Raw genomic sequence first — 23,913 nt, 5'->3', positions numbered from 1 at the left:
AACAAAACCGAGGAGGGGCATCTGCGGCTGAGAGCGAAGAGAGCCACTGGAACTGTTAAACCTCACGCCATTTGCAGTCGCGGATCTTCATCAAGGGAAGCCCGAGCACTGTAAGTTATTCTTCAAACACCTACTCTTGAAATCTTCAAGCATGTATTTCGTGACCTGGCCTGGGGAAAGTTTATTGTTTTGCTACCTACTTTTCCGCCTCTATTTTGTTTCATCTTCATCAAAAATTTGTTGATTCATTTGTGAGTAAAAAGGCTAAATCTTGTAGCTGTGCGTAGATTATAATGTGTGTTTCGAATTTGTGTGATTGAAAGCTTGTGAACCTAAGAAGCCATCAGCTTTGCATTTTTCTTCCTCCAATAATGAAAGGAATATGGACCGTGCGTTTTCTTTGTGGTGGTATCTGATGTTCGGAAGATTTGGCTTTTTATGGGTCAAGGATGGTGAGATGTTAGAGCCTGTGTTACAGCTGCATCATTTTCATTCCTTGTTGGTTCTAAATCCCATTCCCTTCGTAAGCTTACATTGATATTCACAGCTGTTTTGTTACCCGAGTCTTTCTTTGCTGTCTTTCGTCCCCTATAGCAGCCCAGTGGGTTTGTTTTTGTTCTCAAATCCATTTTTTAAATATGTTCTGAGAGAAATGAAATCTGGTGGTTAATGTTGTTGCGGAAAGCTTTCTACTCCAAATTGTTTATTGGAGCTGATATACCGTAGTCTAGCTGAAAACTCCGATTGGTAAGAATAAAGTGAATAATTTTGAGCAAGCTTCCTTCCAGTTCTGTTTTTCTTTTCATTTCTATGTTTGTCATTACATTTTGATGTTAAACTTGGAGATTGAATCCTTGTTGCTGTCAAATTTTATCGCTGTCATGGGAGTTTGCTAACGTCAAAAAGCATCAGATAAGCTTCAGATAAGCTCCAGAAACTTGCTGAAGATGCATGGTTTTCCTTCGATTTCTTATGTGTTAATACCTAAGGTTTTATGGTAAAAAAGTGGAAAGCATGTTGGGTGAACTTGTTAATTTGCCCAAGTTGTGGTTGGTTGATCCGTTGGTAATGTTTGGATGGAAAAGAATTGCATCAGAAACTAGTGAAGAAGAAAGCTATCAACATAGCTTGCATGAATAATTTTTCCAAAAAATTACACTTCAGCCCTCAAGTCTCCCCTTGTTTCACTATAGTTCAAGCAATTGAAAAGATTAATCAAATTGATCCCTCAAACTTTCCTTTTCCTTTCAATTGGATCCCCATTTTGTGAATATGGACTGTTTGGTTATTTAAATGCTTTTAATGGCTCAATTTCATAGTTATGTGATTATTTGTTAATTAAAGTGATGCCTTGACCCTTTCTTTTATTTTGGAGGGTAAATAAGTAATTTTACTCTATTAGGGACCCAATTCAAGGGAGGTACACCCTAATCCCTTATTTCTTACTTTATTTGACCCTACGTGCCCTATGTGATTCTACGTGTTTAATTGCATGTCTCTTAAATGTTTATTATTATTATTTATTTATTTATTTCATTTATTTTCTTTGTTGGCTTTAGTTTGTATATTTATTTTTAGTTCAATTTTGATCATTTGAAAGGCACTTGAATGCCAAAGTTGTAATAGCTAGGTTATTATTTTATTTATTTTATTTCGTTTCCCCTCTTAGATTGTAGTAGGCATCCCCTTTTGTAATAGCTAGGGCTTGTATGCTATGTGCTTGTGCGCGCCTATATGCTATGTGTTTAATTGCTTTCCTTAGGTTTCTGCATCTAGATAAGCATGCTTATGTGTTACATGCTATGTGAAATTATGTGTTTTGCATGCCTATTTGCTTTTAGTATTATATCTGATTACGTGGATGGAATGTACGTTACCGTGGCTAGTCCAATGCTAGTCATGGTCTTTCCTTCGAGATCTTACAAGTCCAATGCTTGTGAGAGAACGTTAGTTAAGGACTAGTCCAACGCTAGACCCTTAGGAACCATCCGCACGTTAGATCATGATTGTGTGATAAAATCACTTCATCTCATGCATATTTTTTCACTTTTTATGGTTCTTATCATATTGCATGACACTTTCTTATATAAGTATATCCTTTATCCCACATTCTCTTCTATTTATATCCCATATCCCGTATTTTCCCTTATATGTATATTACTTACCCCTTTGTATGAAACATGACATTAGACTTGCATTCCATCTAAGCATTAGACCTGGGTTAGTACATTTGCTTGGTTAGACTAGAAAAAATCCCTTGCGTATGGGATATGGACAAATTTGGCTTTCTAGCCTTAGCACGCTCATATTCCCTCTATTAAAGGGAACAATTGAGTCACGAACATAAGTCCCCCGCACCCATTATGATGCATTCCTTTAGGTCATACACATTTGTATATTATTATTTTCTTTACTTTTTCTTTCTTTCGAGTCTCATGACTTGCATTATTCGTGACTTCTTCGAAAAGTTTTTATTGGGCGTCACAATTAATGTGATTGGTACCAAGTAAGTTTTGAAGATACATTTCGACCCCCCGACACCCTCTTAGGTCTAGGGTATGCATTCATGTAGTACATCCAAATGTGATAAATTTTTAGATTAAAATAAGAAAATCTTTGACTGAATCACGCAACTAACCTTGGCTAGGTTGAAAGGGTGCCTTGGATTCTTATCCTTGCCTTCCCTTTCTTTAAATGTGACTCCCAAATCTTTTTTTTTTCTGATTTTCGTAGACTTAGAGTCGTTTAAAAAGGGTTTTCTACTTTTTTCTTTAAAAATTCATTTTTAGGTGACTTGGTACACCTTAACTCTATACCAAGTAGCGACTCCGATTTTTCATTCAAAAAAATCATTTTCAAACTATATTTTGGGTCAAATTGTCGCATTTTCAAGTCCCATTTAGACCCATGTTTTCATTTTCTCTTTAAATCAAAAATTTCATTTTTGAATCAAAAGCCATTTTTTCTAAACTCGTCTTTTATTTTTATTATTATTTCAAAAAATGGGACGCGACAATTTTATTTGAAATGAGTGAGCGGGTCATGACGAGAGTTGGGCAGGCAGTCCGTTAAATCCTGGAATACACCCTAGGGGAAGGTGGGGTCATCATAGGTGGTATCAGAGTTCTGATCGTGCTCGTGCCGGAAGAGGGTTCTCGGACTGTGGGGATTGGCTTGTTAAATGTGGAAGAAATGTCTATTGTTGGCGACATTAGATATGTATGTTGGGTAAGCATATCCAAAGTAGTTGATTTCCTCTTGAGATTGTCCAGCTCGAGTGGCGAATTATCATATATTCGAATTCTTGTACCCGAGTACCAAAGAGTGATACTTTTATGATAAGTCGATATTTTGAATAATATTAGGATAAGTCTGTATGGCGAAAACCAAGGCACAGGGAATGCGAATAGTTTGGACTTGGGATATATTGAAAATAGAGTGAATGGCCCAAAAGGTCACTAAACTATTAAAAATGGCACCCTCTGGTCACTAAACTTTTTTGTGGCCGAAAAGGTCACTAAACTCGCAAAAACTCTCCAGCGAAGTCATTTTACCGAATTTCACCGGTTCCTCATCCGGTAACAGGGTCAATATGGAGTGGAGGAATATAGTAAAGGGGCAAAAATGTCAAACAAAATATGGTCAACCTTTTTGTCTCTCGCAAGTCGTGCTTTAAATCTAGAAATTAGCTGAGTCCTCTTTTCATTTGTTGAAAGACAAATCTCCTTCCATTTCATCCTGTCCAATGACTCATGGCAAGACGCAATAAACCGATTCATCAGGATATGAATCAAGAAAGTCAAGGAGAAATTTAAAAAAAAAAAAAGAAAAGAAGTGGCATTGTGCTAACATATAAGCTGAATCTAATTACTATCCATACCATTTCAAGTTCTTGAGCCATCAAAATACAGGGACCGCACCATGTTGCGTAGAAATCGATTATTAGTGGTACATTTCTCTCCCCCTTCACCAGATCTTGGACTTCTTTAGCAGACAGTTTTTTCTACACAAAGGAAGCAAAACAAAAAACCACCCAATAAGCCTCTGAAAAACATCGAAAAAAGCTTCCTTTTTCTCGCAGGAAAAAAAAAGACAAAAATGAAAAATATACTAGAAAAAACACTTTGTAGTTGTTGCATGCTAAACAATGAATTCTCTGCACCGCCTAATCCCAAGAAACCAGCCACTAACAGAGCAGTACTATGTAATCAGCTACAAAAAAAGAGTACCGAATATTACCACAAGATAATCCTCTCTGACATACTTGCCAGCAGGTGGTATGCAAAGCAACTTTCTTGATGGCTGTTGAGTTGAAAGCAAAGAGGGCCTATTGGCTGTGGAGATGGGATTTCTGTTGGGGATGGGGTTGAAGAAGAAAGAGCTGGAGTAATGGGTTTGTAGTAGATTCATGCCAGAGGGACCAAGACGTGGCGGAGCATGAAAGGAAGAAGAAGAAGAGAGAGCAGAGTCCATTTTTTTTGCCCGTCCGCCGTCCGTTTTCCTCCTTACCTGATGCTAAAGAGAGGAAGTCGGAAAAAGGAACTGTCACCTTATCTGATGTGCGGCATTTCCAGCAGAAAGGAGGAGGGGAGAAAAAAAGGTTGACCATATTTTGTTTGACATTTTTGCCCCTTTACTATATTCCTCCACTCCATATTGACCCTGTTACCGGATGAGGAACCGGTGAAATTTGGTAAAATGACTTCGCTGGAGAGTTTTTGCGAGTTTAGTGACCTTTTCGGCCACAAAAAAAGTTTAATGATCAGAGGGTGCCATTTTTAATAGTTTAGTGACCTTTTGGGCCATTCACTCTTGAAAATATTAGTGAGAATTGGGACCCCTTAGTATGCAAGTGTACATACTTGGTTGTACTTTTTCGAGTTTTGATTAAGTACAGTATTTGAGCAATACTTGGGTTTAATGTCCCAAAAGATATGTGAATTGCTATGATATATAGATAAAGAAAGTATGTTATTTTAAATATGCGTTATGATTTTTATTTTATGATTTGAAAATACTTTTATCGAATTTTATGGCTATTTTATTTTGCTCATACCTATATCGTCTATTTTCCAAAAGAGACATGGAGGGTAGACGAAATTAGGACTGTGGAACTACTCGAGAACGCAGTTCTAACCGTGGCTGTGGGGCTAGACAGGCACAAGAACTAGTATGGGAACCGAGAGACGAGAGAGGTAAAACGGTTGAACCACAATCTAGACCCCGATTTGAAGAGAGAATCGGGTGACAACGGCAATTTTACAAATGACCAATATTCTTACTCAACTGGTAGAGCAGCAGGGTCAAACCCCTGTTAATCAATCTAGGGACATGAAATGGCGCAAGATAGGGCCCTAGAGAGATTCCAAAAGTTTACTCATCTTAAATTTCTTAGAGGACCGGACCCTGAAGTTGACGAGAGGTGGTTAGAGACGATGATCAATATTTTCGCTGCCTTAAATAATATGGAGAATAGGCAGGTGAATTTAGCTGTATTTCAATTTGAGAGACCAGATAGAGTCTGGTAGAATGTAGTTAGGGCTAAGTGGGAGAGAGAGGGGACAGCATGGACGTGGTTGAATTTTGCACGGAAATTTAATGAGAAGTATTTTCCACCGATAGTCCAGGAGAAGAGGGAGGATAATTTTATTAAACTCCATCAGGAAACCCTTAGTGTCTCTGAGTGCGAGACTCAATTCACTAAATTATCTAAGTTTACTCCCGAATTGATAGCTACGAAGCAAAGGAGGGTAAGGAGATTTGTACAGGGACTCAATGTTGAAATACAGGAGGCCTTGGCGGCAGTACAAATTTCGGGTAATTTATTGGTGGCTGACTTAAGCGTAATTTAAGGGAAATTAAATGAAATAAAATCAAGAGATTAGGATAAGAAAGAATTGGTCAAGAGGAGTACTCAACTGGTAGCAAACGGAGCATGTCAGTTCAAGTCTATTTTCCTTAATTCTCTCGTACTTGTGTTTTGACTTATGATTCACTAACTTATTATTAGCACTTCTAATCACACACTTCCTCTTATTTAATACTCATTCTTATCCACCAAATTTAGTACACACACCTCCCCAATTAATCACACTACCAAAATACGCGAAAATTCTAATTTATCCTAACTATAAAACTAAGGACAAAACTCTTAATTCTATTACTTATTACAACTATTGGGGAAGTAAATGAGTAGTAAAGATATTATAAAGTAATTTTATCAAAATAAGAGGAAATTTTAAGAAAATATGAGCGAATTTTCCAGTCGTCACACTCTCTCCCCCTTAAAAGAATTTTGACCTCGAAATTCATACATTTATTCATAAATAACTCAGGATATTTTTCTTGCTTGTCTGATTCTAGCTCCCAAGTCTCACCATAGCCAAAATTTAGTCAAACAATGAAAAATACGAATCATACCTTCTACCACTATAGACGGGTTGAGCACTGGCTAGTGGTTTAAGGTATATACTCTGACAGGCACTCTAGTTTATTTCCTCCTACATTTGCTGATTTAAAGTTTAAGTTCGACCTACGGCAGCAGGTTGCAAGTTAGTACTCAGCACTACCACACCATAAACATTTTCGTGCCTTTTGAGAACAATCATTTTCAGTATGATTTGTCTTCCCACAATATCGACAAGATAAGTGAGGGGCTGGGGTTTGACCTTCTTGTGAGGCACCTCTCAGAGTAACTTTCTTAGGTGTCCCCAAAATTCATACACCACCAACTCCTCGACTCACCTCAAAGGGTGACATACCTAGATCACCATGTAACTGCCCTTGACCTCCAGCAGGCGCATCCCTTCTTTTTGCATAAAAAACCCTTACTTGTGCACTGGCAATTTCTATTCTTTAGACTTTCTCCAAAACCTCCGCAAACGTATTAATTTGTGCCGCTACCAAGACCTCCTGTATTTCCACATTGAGTTCTGTACAAATCTCCTTTCCCTCCTTTGCTCCGTAGCCATCAAATCGGGAACAAACTTAGATAACATAGTGAACTGAGTCTCATACTCAGAGACACTAAGGGTTCCCCGATAGAACTTAATAAAATCATCTTCTCTCTTCTCCTGGACTATCGATGGAAAATACTTCTCATTAAACTCCCGTGCGAAATTCAACTATGTCCATGTTGTCCCCTCTCCCTCCCACCTAGCCCTAACTACGTTCCACCAGGCTCTAACTGGTCTCTCAAATTGAAATACAGCAAAATTCACCTATCTATCCTCCTTATAGTTTAACGCAGCGAAAATATTGATCATCGTCTCTAACCACCTCTCGTCAATTTCAAGGTCCGATCCTCTAAAAAATTTAAGATGAGTAAACTTTTGGAATCTCTCTAAAACCCTATCTTGCCCCATTTCATGTCCCCAAATTGATTAACAGGGGTTTGACCCTGCTGCTCTACCAGTCGAGTAAAGATATTGGTCATTTGTAAAATTGCCGTTGCCACCTGATCCCCCCCTTTAGCTCGGGGTCCAGGTTGTGGTTCAATCGTTTCACCTCTCTCCTGTCTCGATTCCCGTACTGGTTCTTGTGCCTGTTTAACCCCACGGCCACGGCTAGAACTGCGTCCTCAGGTAGCTCCACGGTCCCAATTTCGCTTACTCTCCATGCCTCATTTGAAAAATAAACGATATAGGTATGAGCAAAATAAATTAACTAAAAACTCGATGAAAGCATTTTCAAATCATAAAACAAAAATCATAACGTATACTTAAAATAACATATTTTATTTATCTATATATCTTAGCAATACACATATTCTATGGGATATTAACCCCAGGTATTGTTCAAATACTATGCTTAATCAAAACTTGAAAAAGTACAACCAGGTATGTACAATTGCATACTAAGGGGTCCCAATTCTCACTAATATTTTCAATACATCTCAAATCTAGATTATTCGCATTCCCCGTGCCTTGATTTTCGCTATCCAAACTTATCCTAATATTATTCGAAATATCGACTTATCATAAAGGTATTACTCTTTGGTATTCAGGTACAAGAATCCGAAAATATGATAATTTACCACTCGATCTGGCCAGTCTCAAGAGGAAATGAATCTCTTTTGAGATTTCTACCCAACATACGTATCTAATATCCCCAACAATTGGCATTTCTTCCGCACTTAACAAGCCAATCCCACATTCCGAGAACCCTCTCCAGGCACGAGTTTGATCAGAGCTCTGACACCACCTGTGACGACCCCACCTTTCCCTAGAGCATACCCCAGAGTTTAGCGAACCGCTTGCCCAACTCTCGCCAGGACTCGCTCACTTGTTTTGTAGGTCTATGTCTTAGATTCGAAATGTCATAAAATTTACCTCAATCCGATATACCTAGCTATAGTTTTGACCAAAAGCCCTAAAAATGACAAATCTGCCATTTATAAGTTCTTCTTTAAACTGGTTTCCAGCTTTGGTCCATGGTGGTACGCTTATTATTTGGTTTGTTTAGTTGGTTTTAAGGCCTTGAATAGATGTATGTCAGTTATCGCTTGTTGTTGGATTGAAGTTTTGTTGGTTTGTGAATCCAAGTTGTACTTGGATGAGAAAATGGATAAATACAAAGGGCATGCTGCCCAAATTTTTGCTCGAGAGTTAGGCGAGTGAACTCGAGACTTGAGTGATGACTCGAGGTTGAAACGAATTTCTATTGTTTATGGTATTCGAGTTTTCTTTAGTAAGAGGTACATAATTTGAAATTTTTGTCGAAACTCATACCCTTTAAAAAGTAATAGTAGCGACCCTTAAAAATACGATTTTCTCGATTTTCATACCAAGTACGACTTCCAAAGTATAAATCATTTCTTTATCGAAACTAAAAGAGCGAGCATGAATTTTCTAGAGTTTGCCAAGCCATATGACTACTACTTAAACAAGTTTCATTTACTTGATTTTCTTGAAGCGAAACTCCTATGTTTCGAATCCTAGTGGATTTTAAACTCTTAAATGATATTTTATCGTAGATTTGGATTCCAACAAAGAAATTGTACCTGAGCGTGATTTTGACAAGCACTAAGTCTTTGGTGAGTGCTTCCAAATACATGATTGATCTTTATCAGATAATATTTGCTTGGTTTGGTCAGGCAAGGGTGTACTTTATCGTATTTTCCCTAATGTGATATATACTTGTTTATTTGTTGAATTGACTTAATATACTTGTGTATGATGTGTACACTCTCTAAAATTTCAAAAACATTGTGGCTAGTTGCTCGAGTCGAGTCGGCAAGGATCTGGTCAATTAGGTAATAAACCCTGGGTCTCTTATTTTGTCGAGTGGAGTATTATCTTCTCGACTAATCGGTATGCTCGAGTATTACCACACGTGTTATCTTGTCGTTCGGGTCCGATAAGGGGTTTGATTGGTGGACGGAAATTGAAGTTAAAGTGGTGTACTACTGGACTGGTTACTTTACTTGAAAGTTGACGAAGTGTGAACTACTACTTGATCAAGCTATGACAAAGCAACGGGAATTTGGCTCTTGAGAGCCATCTGTATCATGATACATTGAAATAATGATTACTTGTTCTGTTATTATTTCTTTTTATGAATTTTTACACTCGCTTATTTTAAGAGTTCAAGTTTTACACATGCCCAACTTTCTACTTGGATCTGCATGAAGTTTTTGAACCCCACTGAGATTTAACTCTCTATTCCGTTAAATTTTTTTTCCTTACAGGGGGTACGACTGAGGGTGTGAGATTGGTACAGGCTAGCATAGTATAGTTTTAAAATTTTTGTGATTGTACTCGCACTAGTACTCGGTTAGAGTTGAATGTATCTGGAACTCATATCTTTTGTTATATTTGGGATTGTATGAATGTTTGGAATAGAGATGAATGTACATATACGTTCCTAACTTGGGAACTGTTATTCCATTTACGCTTGAGGTTGTGAACTATTTTATTTGAAATGAGTGAGCGAGTTCTGGTGAGAGTTGGGCAGGCGATCTGCTAAACCCTTCGGTACACCCTAGGAGGAGGTGGGGTCGTCACAGGTGGTATCAGAGTTCTGATAGAACTCGTGCTGGGAGAGGGTCCTCAGACTGTGGGGATTGGCTTGTTAAGTGTGGAAAAAATCTCTATTGTTGGGGACATTAGATATGTATGTTTGGTATGAATCTCAAAAGTTATTGATTTCCTCTTGAGACTGGCCAGCTCGAATAGTGAATTATCATATTTTCGGATTCTTGTACCCGAGTATCAAAGAGTGATACCTTTATGATAAATAGATATTCCGAATAATATTAGGATAAGTCTGGATGGCGAAAGCCAAGGCACAGGGAATGCGAATTGTTTGGATTTGGAATATATTGAAAATATTAGTAAGAATTGGGACCCCTTAGTGTGCAAGTGTACATACCTGGTTGTACTTTTTTCAAGTTTTGATTAAATATAGTGTTTGTGCAATACATGGGGTTAATGTCCCATAGAATATGTGAATTGCTATGATATGTAGATAAAGAAAGTATGTTATTTTAAATATGTTTTATGATTTTTATTTTATGTTTTGAAAATGCTTTTATCGAGATTTATAGCAACTTTATTTTGCTCATACTTATATCGTCTATTTTTCAAAAGAGACATGGAGGGTAGGCGAAATCTGGACCATGGAACTATCCGGGAACGCGGGTTCTAGCCGTGACCGTGGGGATAGACGGCACAAGAACCTGTACGAAAATCGAGAAAGAAGAGAGGTGAAACGGTTGATCTACAACCTGAACCCCGAACTGAAGGAGGGATCACGTGGCAATTGCAATTCAGCAAATGACCAATATTCTTGCTCGACTGGTAGAGTAGCAGGGTCAAACACCAGTTAATCAATCTAGGGACTTTGAAATGGGTCAAGATAGGGCCCTAGAGAAATTCCAAAAGTTTGCTCCACCCAAATTTCTTAGAGGACCGGACCCTGTGGTGTACTAATTTCAGGGACACCTAAAAAAGTTACTCCGAGAGGTGCCTCACAAGATGGTCAAACCCCAACCCCTCTCTTATCTTGTGGATATTGTTGAAAGACCAATCATACTGAGAATGATTGTTGGCGAAAGACACGAAAAGGTTTATGGTGTGGTAGTGCTGAGCACCAGCTTGCAACCTGCCCCACAGGTCAAACTTAAACTTTAAACCAGCAAATATAGGAGGAAATAAACCCAGAGTGCCTGCCAGAGTATATACCTTAAACTGCCAGCTAGTGCATAACCCATCTATAGTTGTGAAAGGTACGATTCGTGTTTTTCATTGTTTGGCTAAATTTTGGCTATGGTTACTTGGAAGCTAGAATCAGACATGCAAGAAAAATACCCTAAGTTATTTATAAATAAATATTTAAATTTTGGGATCGAAATTCTTTTAAGGGGGAGAGAGTGTGATGAATAGAAAATTCGCTCATATTTTCTTAAAATTCCCTCTTATTTTGATTAATTTACTTTATAATATCTTTACTATTCATTTACTTCCCCAATTGTTGTAATAAGTAACAGAATTAATAGTTTTGCCCTTAGTTTTATAGTTAGGATAAATTAGGATTTTCGCGTATTTTGGTAATGTGATTAATTGGAAAGTTATGTGTACTAAATTTAGTGGATAAGAGAGTATTAAATAAGAGGAAACGTGTGATTAGAAGTACTAATAATAAGTTAGTGAATCATAAGTTAAAACACAAGTATGAGAGAGTTAAGAAAAATAGATTTGAACCGACGTGCACCATTTGTTACTAGTACTCCACTTGACCAATACTTTCTTTCCATAATATCCTAATTTTATTTCACTTAATTTCCCTTAAATTACCCTTAAGTCAGCCATCATTTTTGATTAAAGAAAAGTGAGAAAAGAAAAAAAAAAGGAAGGAAATCTTGAATGACAAGTGTCAAGGATCCAAGCAACCTTTAACCCAAAATATTTCCTTTCTTCTTATCTTTCCTTTTGGCTAAGTTTTCTTCATTTTTCTCTTGTGTTGGACGAAATTAGGGAGAGAAACAAGAGAGAAAACCTCCAACTACAATCTTAAATCTTGCCTTGTTTGAGTTAAAACTACAAAACTAAACCGATTAAACTAGCACCAAGGAGCTAAGGAAGCTTATTGTGGAGCTGTTTGGAGAGAACTACCTCACTTTTTTCAAGTGTTTTGGAAGGTATAAGTCTAAAACTTCTTTTTTATTTCTTATTTTAGCAAAATATGGGATAGATGCCTTGAATCTTGAATTATATTGGATGATACTCTAGTTTTTAGTGAAAATTAGTGAATTTTAGCTAGGGTTTGTGATTTTTCAGCTTTGATTTATGATGTTTATTTCTAATATATTGGTATTGAGATTGAAAATATAATTTGTGAGATGATTGGTTGCTTTATTGTGATATTTAGCCTTAAAAGATGAAATTTCAATTTTGTCAAGCAATTTTCAGCATTGTTGAGTAGTTTTAGGGTTGATATGCAAAATTCCAGCATTTGGTGGTGAATTTTAGTTTTGCCCAGTTTTGGAATCAATTTGGGATGTGAATTTCTCTATGTTTTAGACTGAATCGGCTGTTGGGCAAAACACGAAAGTTATAGGCATCTGAGTTAACTTTCTACCTGCAAAATATCAGATCAATTGGATCAATTAGCCAGAACACTCTGGACTGCGCAAACACTCTAATTTTCCCGACCTGTTTTTCATATGCTTCTAACCGTCCATTTTTTACCCTGAAAATGAGAGAACTGGGTGTCGATGTTTTCATAGGAAATGTAGGTCTATGTCTTAGCTTCGAAACATCATAAAATTTACCTCAATCCGATATATCTAACTGCAGTTATGACCAAAACCCCAAAGGATGACAAATTTGCCATTTATATGTTTTTCTTTAAACTGGTTTCCAGCTTTGGCCCATGCTGGTACGTTTATTATTTGGTTTGTTTATTTGGTTTTGTGGCCATGAGTAGATGTATGTTGTTGGTGGTTGGATTGGAGGTTTGTTGGCATGTGAATCTAAGTTGTACGTGGATGAGAAAATGGATAAATACAAAGGGCATGCTGCCCAAATTTTCGCTCGAGAGTTAGACGAGTGAACTCGAGACTTGAGCGACGACTCGAGGAAGAAGCGAACTTCAATTGTTTATGGCATTCGAGTTTTCTTTAGCAAGAGGTATATAAGTTGAAATTTTTTCCGAAATTCGTACCTTTTAAAAAGTAAAAGTAGCGACCCTTAAAAGTACGATTTTCTCGATTTTCATACCAAGTGCGACTTCCAAAGTATGAATTATTTCTTTATCGAAACTAAAAGAGCGACTATGAATTTTCTAGAGTTTGCCAAGCTATATGATTACTACTTAAACAAGTTTCATTTATTTGATTTTCTTGAAGCGAAACTCCTGTGTTTCGAACCCTAGTGGATTTTAAATTCTTAAATAATATTTTATCGCAGATTTGGACTCTAATCAAGGAGTTGTATCTGAGCGTGATTTTGACAAGTACTAAGTCTTTAGTGAGTATTTTCAAATACATGATTGAACTTTATCGGATAATATGTGCTTGGTTTGGTCGAGCAAGTGTATATTTTATCACACTTGTTCTAATGTGATATATACTTGTTTATTTGTTGTAATTGACTTGATATACTTGTGTATGATGTGCACACTCTCTAGAATTCTAGAAACTCTGTGGCTAGTTAATCGAGTCGAACCGGCAAGGGCCTAGTTGATTAAGTAACGAACCCAAGGTCTCTTATTTTGTCGAGTGGAGTGTTATCTTCTTGACTAATCGGTATGTTCGAGTATTATCATACGTGTTTATCTTGTCGTTCGGGCCCGGTAAGGGGGTTGATTGGTGGACGGAGATTGAAATTAAAGTAGTGTACTATTGGACTGGTTACTTTATTTGAAAGTTGACGGAGTGTCAACTACTGTTGATCTTGATCCCTATCTTTTGATGTTTACAAAACAAATGGATGATACTAATATTTCTTCAAAATATATTTTCAGTTATGAAATTATTTGATTCCATGAACAAGTGCAATTGGAAGAAGACAAAGTATGCTGAAACTGTCGGACGCTCAAAAAGACTGCATCGGACGTCCGACAACCATTGAGTATCTTCGGACGCAGAAAACCAGCCTATCGAACGTCCGAAAGAATTGAAGAAAAAGTCTTAAACTCTCTGCCTGCTGTCGGACGCATAAAACAGAGCTATCGGACGTCCGACACTGCCAACGGCTAGTTGACTGTTCAGCTACTTTCTATCCGTTGGAAGCATTAATGAGGCACTTTCTTGGTCCTATATAAATAGTGGTTGGTCAGACACTTAAAACAACTTTGGCACACTGAAGATACAAAAGATCTAGAGAGATTTTAGTGAGAAAATACTCCAAAAAAGAATATTTGTAGTCTTAGTGGTGTGAGGTTCATTGTAAGCTTTTCACTTGTGAGTGAATCTTTCATGAGTGTAGCTCTGTGAGGGTTGTCCTGAGGGATAGTAAAACGTCCTGGCTTGACCGAGTGCTGCTTGGGGCAAGGAGGAGGTGAACCTTCCTTTGTACACAAGAGTGATTGTAATTCATCAACTTGAAGTAGCTTGTTTCAATTAATCTACAAGCTCAAGAGGAGTTGGGTAGTTAATTGGTTTGCAATCCTTTCCTTTTTATTTACTTATTGTTTCGTTTATGATCTTTGCATTGGTTGTTTTGGGCCTTACAATTGGTATCAGAGTTTGGTCTCCTAGAGATTAAGCTCAATCGGCTTTGGAGTAAAGATGACAACCAATAATGCTATGTTTTTTGAAGGACATTCTGTTATTAGACCACCTGTGTTTAATGGGTCAAATTATATGAGTTGGAAAGAAAGAATGATTATCTTTTTGCAATCTATTGATATCGAATTGTGGTTTATTATTAGTGAAGGTCCATATGATGCCTCTCTTATAGATGAAAATACTCATGCATCTAGACCGAAAACAAGAAGTGAACTGACTGCTGTGGATAGAGCTCATCTCACCTTAAATGCAAAAGCCATGAATGTGTTATATTGTGCATTAGACTCAAATGAATCTATTAGAGTCAAGGGTTGCAAGTCAGCTAAAGAAATTTGGGACAAACTGAAAGAAATTCATGAAGGTAGTGAGAATGTTAGAGAACAAAAGAAGTCCATTCTAGTTACAAAGTATGAATCTTTCAAGATGGAACCTCATGAAAATGTTGATCAAATGTATTGTAGATTCAATGATCTCATTAAAGATTTAGAGGTGCTGGAAAAAGAATATTCTCTTGGTGAGAAAAATAGAAAAATCCTGAATGCCTTGTCCAATGATTGGGAAAATAAAGTGACTGCTATTGAGGAGGCTAGAGATTTGAATACTATGCCTATTGAATCTCTTATTAATTCTCTTACCTCTTATGAGCTGAAACTTAAGACTAAGGTGCAAGAGGAAGAGGATGCAAAAGTGCGAAAGAATATTGCTCTAAAAGCCTCACAAGATGAAAATGATTCTGCCTCCCTAGATGAAGAAGATGTGGAAGGTGATGACAATGATATCGCTCTCATCACAAAAAGTTTCAAACGAATACTCAACAAGAGGAGATTCAGAAATGGTGGATCTAGCAATTCATTCCCAAATCAGTTCAACAACTCGAGAAACAAAGGGAAGATAGAGTTCAACAAAAAGCAAACTGATCAGTGCTTTGAATGCGGCCAACCTGGACACTATGCAAGTGACTGTCCAGTGATGAAGAAGAAAGAAGGAAGAAAACAAAAAATAAACAAATTTCAATTCACATGGAATGAATGCAATTCCGATGGTGAAATTGAAGAGGAAGATCAATCTGCTCAATTGGCTTTCATGGCCATTGGAGATGATGAGGTAACATCTTCTAGCTCTCAATTTGAAAGTGATGATGAAGATGATGATGATCTTGAATCTTTCATTATAAAATTGCATGATAGTTTGAAAGAATCTTATGTTAGAAACAAGGAATTAAAACAGAAAATTAGTTTTTTGCTTCGAGATAATGCAAATCTTTTTCAACAAAATAAAAAGTTGAAAGCTGAAAATGATTACTTCAAAAAAAGTGAGACTACTTTACACTTGGATCTTGATAGAAAAACAAGTTTTTGTGAAATGTTCAAAAGGGGACAAGATGATTTGAAAAGAAGAATGGATGATTTAAATGAGTTGCTTCAACATAAAAAACAGGACTGTTTTCAAAGTAATAAATCAAAACCTCATTTTAAGATAAATTCTGCTGCAAATGAGTTTGCTTTCCATAGGAGAAGATAAGTAAGATTTATTAAACCTGTTCATATGAATAATTTCCTGATTATGTGTAATTTCTGTTGTCAAAAAGGTCACATGAAAAGTGATTGCTATGTGAGAAAGAATATAAAAAAAGGTATGAAATGCATGTGGATAGTTAGACATGATGCTAATTTTAACAAGTAGGAGGTTTTGTCTAATCATTGCTGTGATTCTTGTTCAGAATATTTTTTCTTTTGATACTTTGATCTGAGTTTTCGCTGATATCTTTGAATACTACTGAATCTATATGATGTCAAAAAGAGAGATAAAAGAATAATGCTGATCTCATGATGATTTGCTGTGATTGCTGTCATTTCTCTATTTTTTCTTGGAATATTGAATTCTCTGTTATTGTTGCTGGATTATAGTAGTTGATTTTTACTCTTATGATGACAAAAAAGGGGAGAAATGGATGCAATGTGTAAGGAGGAGTTATTCTGAGATTATGAGTTTGGCTCTTAAAAGTTTTGGTTGCAATGATTGAGGGGGAGCTTATACTTATTTTTGTTTCTTTCCATCCATTGTTTTGTCATCATCAAAAAGGGGAGATTGTTGATCTTGATCCCTATCTTTTGATGTTTACAAAACAAATGGATGATACTAATATTTCTTCAAAATATATTTTCAGTTATGAAATTATTTGATTCCATGAACAAGTACAATTGGAAGAAGACAAAGTATGCTGAAACTGTCGGACGCTCAAAAAGACTGCATCGGACGTCCGACAACCATTGAGTATCTTCGGACGCAGAAAACTAGCCTATCGGACGTCCTAAGGAATTGAAGAAAAATTTCCAGTTCTACATCATATCTTCGGACGCAGAAAACCAGCCTATCGGACGTCCGAAAGAATTGAAGAAAAAGTCTTAAACTCTCTGCCTGCTGTCGGACGCATAAAACAGAGCTATCGGACGTCCGACACTGCCAACGGCTAGTTGACTGTTCAGCTACTTTCTATCCGTTGGAAGCATTAATGAGGCACTTTATTGGTCCTATATAAATAGTGGTTGGTCAGACACTTAAAACAACTTTGGCACACTGAAGATACAAAAGATCTAGAGAGATTTTAGTGAGAAAATACTCCAAAAAAGAATATTTGTAGTCTTAGTGGTGTGAGGTTCATTGTAAGCTTTTCACTTGTGAGTGAATCTTTCATGAGTGTAGCTCTGTGAGGGTTGTCCTGAGGGATAGTAAAACGTCCTGGCTTGACCGAGTGCTGCTTGGGGCAAGGAGGGGGTGAACCTTCCTTTGTACACAAGAGTGATTGTAATTCATCAACTTGAAGTAGCTTGTTTCAATTAATCTACAAGCTCAAGAGGAGTTGGGTAGTTAATTGGTTTGCAATCCTTTCCTTTTTATTTACTTATTATTTCGTTTATGATTTTTGCATTGGTTGTTTTGGGCCTTACAACTACTACTTGATCAAACTATGATGAAGCAATGGGAATTTGGCTTTTGAGAATCATCTGTATCCTTATACTTTGAAATAATGATTAGTTGTTGTGTTATTGTTTCTTTTTTATGAACTTTTACACTCGCTCATTTTAAGAGTTCAAATTTTACACATGGCCAACTTGCTACTTGGATCTGCATGAAGTTTTGGGACCTCATTGAGGTTTAACTCTCTATTCCGTTAAATTTATTTTCCTTACAAGGGGTACGAGCGAGGGCGTGAGACTGGTACAGGCTAGCATAGTATAGTTTTTAAATTTTTGCGATTGTACTCGCGCTAGTGCTCGGTTAGGGTTGAATGTATCTGGAATTTATATCTTTTGTTATATTTGGGATTGTATGAATGTTTGGAATAGAGATGAATGTACATGTAAGTTCCTAACTTGCGAATTGTTATTCCAGTTACGCTTTAGGTTGTGAACTATTTTATTTGAAATGAATAAGCGAGTTCTGGTGAGAGTTGGGCAAGTGGTTCGCTAAACCCTGGGGTACGCCCTAGAGGGAAGTGAGGTCATCACAGGTAGTATCAGAATTCTGATCGAGCTCTTGCCGGGAGAGGGTTCACGGACTCTGAGGATTGGCTTGTTAAGTGTTGGGGATATTAGATATGTATGTTGGGTAGAAATCTCAAAAGTGGTTGATTTCCTCTTGAGACTGACCGGCTCGAGTGGTGAATTATCATATTTTCGGATTCTTGTACCCGAGTACCAAAGAGTGGTACCTTTATGATAAATCAATATTCTGAGTAATATTACGATAAGTCTGGATGGTGAAAACCAAGGCACGGGGAATGCAAATAGTCTGGATTTGGAATATATTACAAATATTAGTAAGAATTTGGACCCCTTAGTGTGCAAGTGTACATTCCTGGTTGTACTTTTTTCGAATTTTGATTAAGTATAGTGTTTGAGCAATACGTGGGGTTAATGTCCCTTAGAATATGTGAATTGTTATGATATGTAGATAAACAAAGTATGTTATTTTAAATATGCTTTATGATTTTTATTTTATGATTTGAAAATACTTTTATCGAGATTTATAGCAACTTTAATTTGCTCATACTTATATCGTCTATTTTTCAAATGAGACATGGAGGTAGGCGAAATCAGGACAGTGGAACTATCCGAAAATGCGGTTCTAGCCGTGGCCGTGGGGTTAGACGGCACAAAAATTAGTACGGGAACCGAGAGAGGAGAGAGGTGAAACGGTTGATCCACAACCTGGCGAGCTGAAGAGAAGGATCACGTGGCAACGGCAATTCAGCAAATGACCAATATTCTTGCTCGACTGGTAAAGCAGTAGGGTCAAACCCCAGTTAATCAATCTAGGGACCCTGAAATGGGGCAAGATAGGGCCCTTGAGAGATTCCAAAAGTTTGCTCTTCCCAAATTTCTTGGAGGACCGGACCCTGAGGTTGCCGAGAGGTGGTTAGAGACGATGATCAATATTTTCGCTGCCTTAAACTATACGGAGGATAGACAGGTGAATTTTGCTGTATTTCAATTTGAGAGAGCAACTAGAGCCTGGTAGAACGTAGTTAGGGCTAAATGGGAGAGCGAGGGGATAGCATGGACATGGTTGAATTTTGCACGGGAGTTTAATGAGAAATATTTTTCACCGCTAGTCCAGGAGAAGGGGGAGGATGATTTTATTAAACTTTATCAGGAAACCCTCAGTGTCTCTGAGTATGAGACTCAGTTCACTATATTATCTAAATTTACTCTTGAATTGATAGTTACGAAGCAAAGGAGGGTAAGGAGATTTGTACCAGGACTCAATGTGAAAATACAAGAGGCCTTGGCGGCGGCAGAAATTAATGCGTTTACGGAGGTTTTGAAGAAAGCCCGAAGAATAAAATTTGCCAGTGTACATGTGAGAACCTGTACTTTTCCCATTTTCTAGGGTTTTATTTATTTAATGGTTTGTTTTCTGCATTTTCTTTAGTAGGAAAATTTTCTAGATATTTTTAATGAGCAGATATAGTTTTTAGATGATTTTTCTAGTATTGGATAGTTTTTGAAAAAATAAGGATACATAATGGACGTGGGATCCACTAGTGCGAAAAGTTCGAAAAAATTCGGTCAATTAGGGTAAATTCCGGATACTGGTGGAAATTTATCGGGTGTTAAGAGATAAGTAGAGGTTGAGATGTGATTGATGTGAGAGAGACTTAAAGGATAGAAATGCTTTAAATGTAGTGACAAGTGTCACTTGATGAATGGTGGCACTTGTAGGACAACTATTCATTTTCTTGACTTTTTGACCAATTGCTTAAATATCTCAAAAATCACACAAAATTCATTCTTGTCTTCAACTTCTTGGCCGGCTCTCTCTCTAGGAAAAGAAGGAAAACTTCTCCAATTTTCAAGCTTCCAACTAGCTCAAATCCTCCAAAATAATTGCTTAAATTTGTTTCTACTCCATAAAATCCCTCCATTTGGTGCTAGTAAGTGATTTTGTAGAAGTGTTCAAGGAAGCTAAGGTGTCCTACAACTCTCCCTCTCTTGTGTTCTAGGTAAGTGGTGTTTGAACTTCCTCCTACACTTAATGAAACTTGAGTTGTGCTCAGTAGAAGCTAAAGGGATGACCTTTGTGATTTATTTCTTGCTTTTGGATGAAATGATGAAGTTTTCAATTTAATGGTGATTTTTCTGGTTTAATTTGATCTTGAGGTTGTGGCTGTCCATGATGGTTGGAAATGATGTTTAATGACTCTAGTAGGTGTGAATGATTGGTAATTGCAACCAATTTTGGATTTGGAAGGAAATGTGAAAAGTTAGGGTTTCATAACCCCCTTTTCTGTCCGGTCTTGTATCATATGGTTAGAGACCGAATTGGCCTTGGCTTAAAACATGAAAGTTGTAGGTATTGATGTTTTAAAGGTTCCTGTAAAATTTCAGGTCAATTGGAGTAGTGTAGAATGAAATAAGTCAAAAATACTGAGACTGGTCTAGGAAGGGGTGCTGCAAACAGGGTTGTCTTTTCACTCAGTTTGACCGTGACTTTTCACCCTTATCCTCACCGAATTAGATTTTGGCCAAAACATGAAAGTTGTAGCCAAGGCTATAAACTAGTTGCCTGTAACTTTTTGCAGCTTGATCCGACCACTGTAGCATGTGAAATGACCGAAATACCCTTGACTGTTTTCGAAACCTGTTTCGCGCCCAGATTTCTGTTTTCGTGTAGTCTTCCATTTTCGACCATGAAAATGCACGATTTGGCCTTTGAGGTCTTCTGATGAAATGTAGCTTGATGTCTTAGCTACCATATGCCTTTGGAATTTCTGAATTTGGACCTGTATAGACTGAGTTGTACTGATTACAGCAGAATGTAGTTTGTGAACCCGTTATTGTGGTTCCGGTTTAGTATCTTGCATATTTGACCTAGTTGTGATAGGAATTGGAATAAGTGACCTTCTACATTGTTGTAAGCCTGGTTCTTAGCTTCGAAACGGTGGGTCTTACACCCTCATCCGATAATCGTAGTGAAATTGGTGCCATTACCGCAAAATAAGGACAAAACTGTTTTTATTCAGGGCCAAAGTAAATGCCATTTTTTTTGAAATTCTGGTTACCTATGATGCTTATATATGTTTATAAACCCTATTGGGATTGTGATTGGCATTGCTTTATGACTCGTTATCGAGTCTCATTGCACTTGTTTGCATGTTCTAGGAAGTGATGGTGGTGCACGACGTTCGTTTAACGACGGTGCATGAAACATCACCTACGTGAGTGGTGAGTGGTGAGTATACTACTCACTTGAATGTTACAATGTGGCTTTACTATATGTGATTGTGATGCCTTGAAAACTTATTTGGCTAATGGAATTGGTTAAGGTGAGGGTGTACTTGACCGCCCTCACCCCCTTTGATACCGTTAATGACTGTTTACCGTTTCACTGAAATACTGAACTTGACATATGAGATATTGAATTCCATTCATGGAAAAACTGATTTGCTGTCGTTTGGACGAGTATCCAACGGCCTTACTATATTACTGAACTCAACCCCGTTGGTAGCCAATTGAATCGAGCAGGCGAGGGTTTGGTCGTGAAAATTGACATGCCACGGGGACTGTACTGGGGAATCTTGTAGTAATGAGACTCTTGATTCCGGTATACTCGAGTATTACCAAAAGCTACTGATTGGAGTGCGGGCCCGGTTGGGGTATGTTTGGTAGAAGGGATGGGAGTGAAGTGGGTTCTACGGTTGGTACTCTTAAACGTTGACGGAGAGTCAATGAGATTGGATCAAGAATGTAAGCGTGGAAATGGGCTCTTGAGAGCCGTCCGTATCCTTTTACCGACTTGTTTTACTTCTTAATTGTGTACTTGAAATGAAAGATTATGCTTATGTGATCTTTGTTGCTTATGTGGTAGTAACTCACTGGGGTTAAACTCATTCCGTTCCATTTGTTTTCCTTACAAGAAATGACCACTTTTGAAAAGGTCGTGTTAGTTGGTTGTCAAGTTGAGCTCATGTAAATGTATCTTTTGGATAGCTCTTTGAATGAAACCCTGATGTGTATTGGGTTCAATTTCTTTTGATTGGCAAACCGAACATGTATATCCATGATGAATCGTTTTGATATGCCGCTTTGGCTTGTAAATGTTACATTTCAATGTATATATGTTTGGTTCATATTTGGTTGGATTTCGGATCAACTCGTATTTCAAACGGCATAAGAAAAAATTTGGCTACTCTCGGCCTAGTATCCGGAGTCGGACGTGGCCGGTACTGTTCATCATCGGTTTCGATTTTTCTTCATTTTTTTTTATTTTGTGATTTTGACTTGGTTGCGCGCATTGGTAAGTTCCGGAACGTATTAGATCGACGTAAACTGATCCGTTAGTCCCGGCGAGAGTTGGACAGGCAGTCCGCTCACCCCTTTGGTTCGCCTTAGGGGAAGGTGGGGCTGTTACAGTACAAGTAAGAGTTTTTCATGCAAAAAGGAGCTGGTGGTGTACGAATTTCGGGGACACCTAAGAAAGTTACTCCGAGAGGTGCCTCACAAAATGGTCAAACCCCAATCCCTCTCTTATCTTGTGAATATTGTGGGAAGGCAAATCATACTGAGGATGATTGTTGGCGAATAGTACGAAAAAGTTTATGATGTGGTAGTGCTGAGCACCAGCTTGCAACCTGCCCCTGCAGGTCAAACTTAAACTTTAAACCAGCAAATGTAGGAGGAAATAAATCCAGAGTGCCTGCCAGAATATATACCTTAAACCGCCAGCCAGTGCTTAACCCGTCTACAGTGGTGGAAGGTACAATTCGTGTTTTTCATTGTTTGGCTAAATTTTGGCTATGGTGTGACTTGGAAGCTAGAATTAGACATGCAAAAAAAATACCCTGAGTTATTTATGAATAAATATTTAAATTTTGAGATTGAAATTCTTTTAAGGGGGAGAGAGTGTGACGACTGAAAAATTCGCTTATATTTTCTTAAAATTCCCTCTTATTTTGATTAAATTACTTTATAATATCTTTACTACTCATTTACTTCCCCGATAGTTGTAATAAGTAACAGAATTAAGAGTTTTGCCCTTAGTTTTATAGCTAGGATAAATTAGGATTTTCGCGTATTTTGGTAGTGTGATTAATTGGAAAGGTATGTGTACTAATTGTGGTGGATAAGAGTGAGTATTAAATAAGAGGAAGTGTGATTAGAAGTACTAACAATAAGTTAGTGAATCATAAGTTAAAACACAAGTACGAGAGAGTTAAGAAAAATAGATTTGAACCGACGTGCACTGTTTGTTACCGGTTGAGTACTCCATTTGACCAATACTTTCTAACCCTAATCTCCTGATTTTATTTCACTTAATTTCCCTTCAATTATCCATAAATCAGCCACCATTTTTTATTAAAGAAAAGTGAGAAAAGAAAAAAAATAAGAAGGAAATCTTGAATGACAAGTGTGAAGGATCCAAGCAACCTTTAACGCAAAATATTTTCTTTCTTCTTATCTTTCCTTTTGGCTAAGTTCCTTCATTTTTCTCATGTGTTGGATGAAATTTGGGAGAGAAACAAAAGAGAAAACCTCGAACTACAACCCTTAATTTTGCCTTTTTTGAGTTGAAACTACAAAACTAAACTGATTAAACTAGCACCAGGGAGCTAAGGAAGCTTATTGTGGAGCTGTTTGGAGTGAACTACCTCACTTTTTTCAAGTGTTTTGGAAGGTATA

At 37.4% G+C, this 23,913-nt stretch overlaps 1 long non-coding RNA gene across 1 annotated transcript; it reads right to left on the bottom strand.

Annotated features, from left to right (window-relative positions):
- Positions 1–3,953: 3,953 nt before the first annotated feature.
- On the bottom strand, positions 3,954–4,572 carry LOC140036024 (uncharacterized). The gene is made up of 2 exons (XR_011839923.1): positions 4,240–4,572; positions 3,954–4,003 (listed from the first exon to the last, which is right to left on the bottom strand). It is a non-coding gene; the product is annotated as an uncharacterized lncRNA (long non-coding RNA).
- Between the last annotated feature and the right edge of the window lie 19,341 nt (positions 4,573–23,913).

The sequence above is a fragment of the Coffea arabica genome, chromosome 2c (genome assembly GCF_036785885.1).
Source record: "Coffea arabica cultivar ET-39 chromosome 2c, Coffea Arabica ET-39 HiFi, whole genome shotgun sequence".
Taxonomy (NCBI): Eukaryota; Viridiplantae; Streptophyta; class Magnoliopsida; order Gentianales; family Rubiaceae; genus Coffea; species Coffea arabica.
The sequence above is the reverse complement of the archived record's forward strand: the minus strand, read 5'-3'. Positions and strand labels throughout refer to the sequence as shown.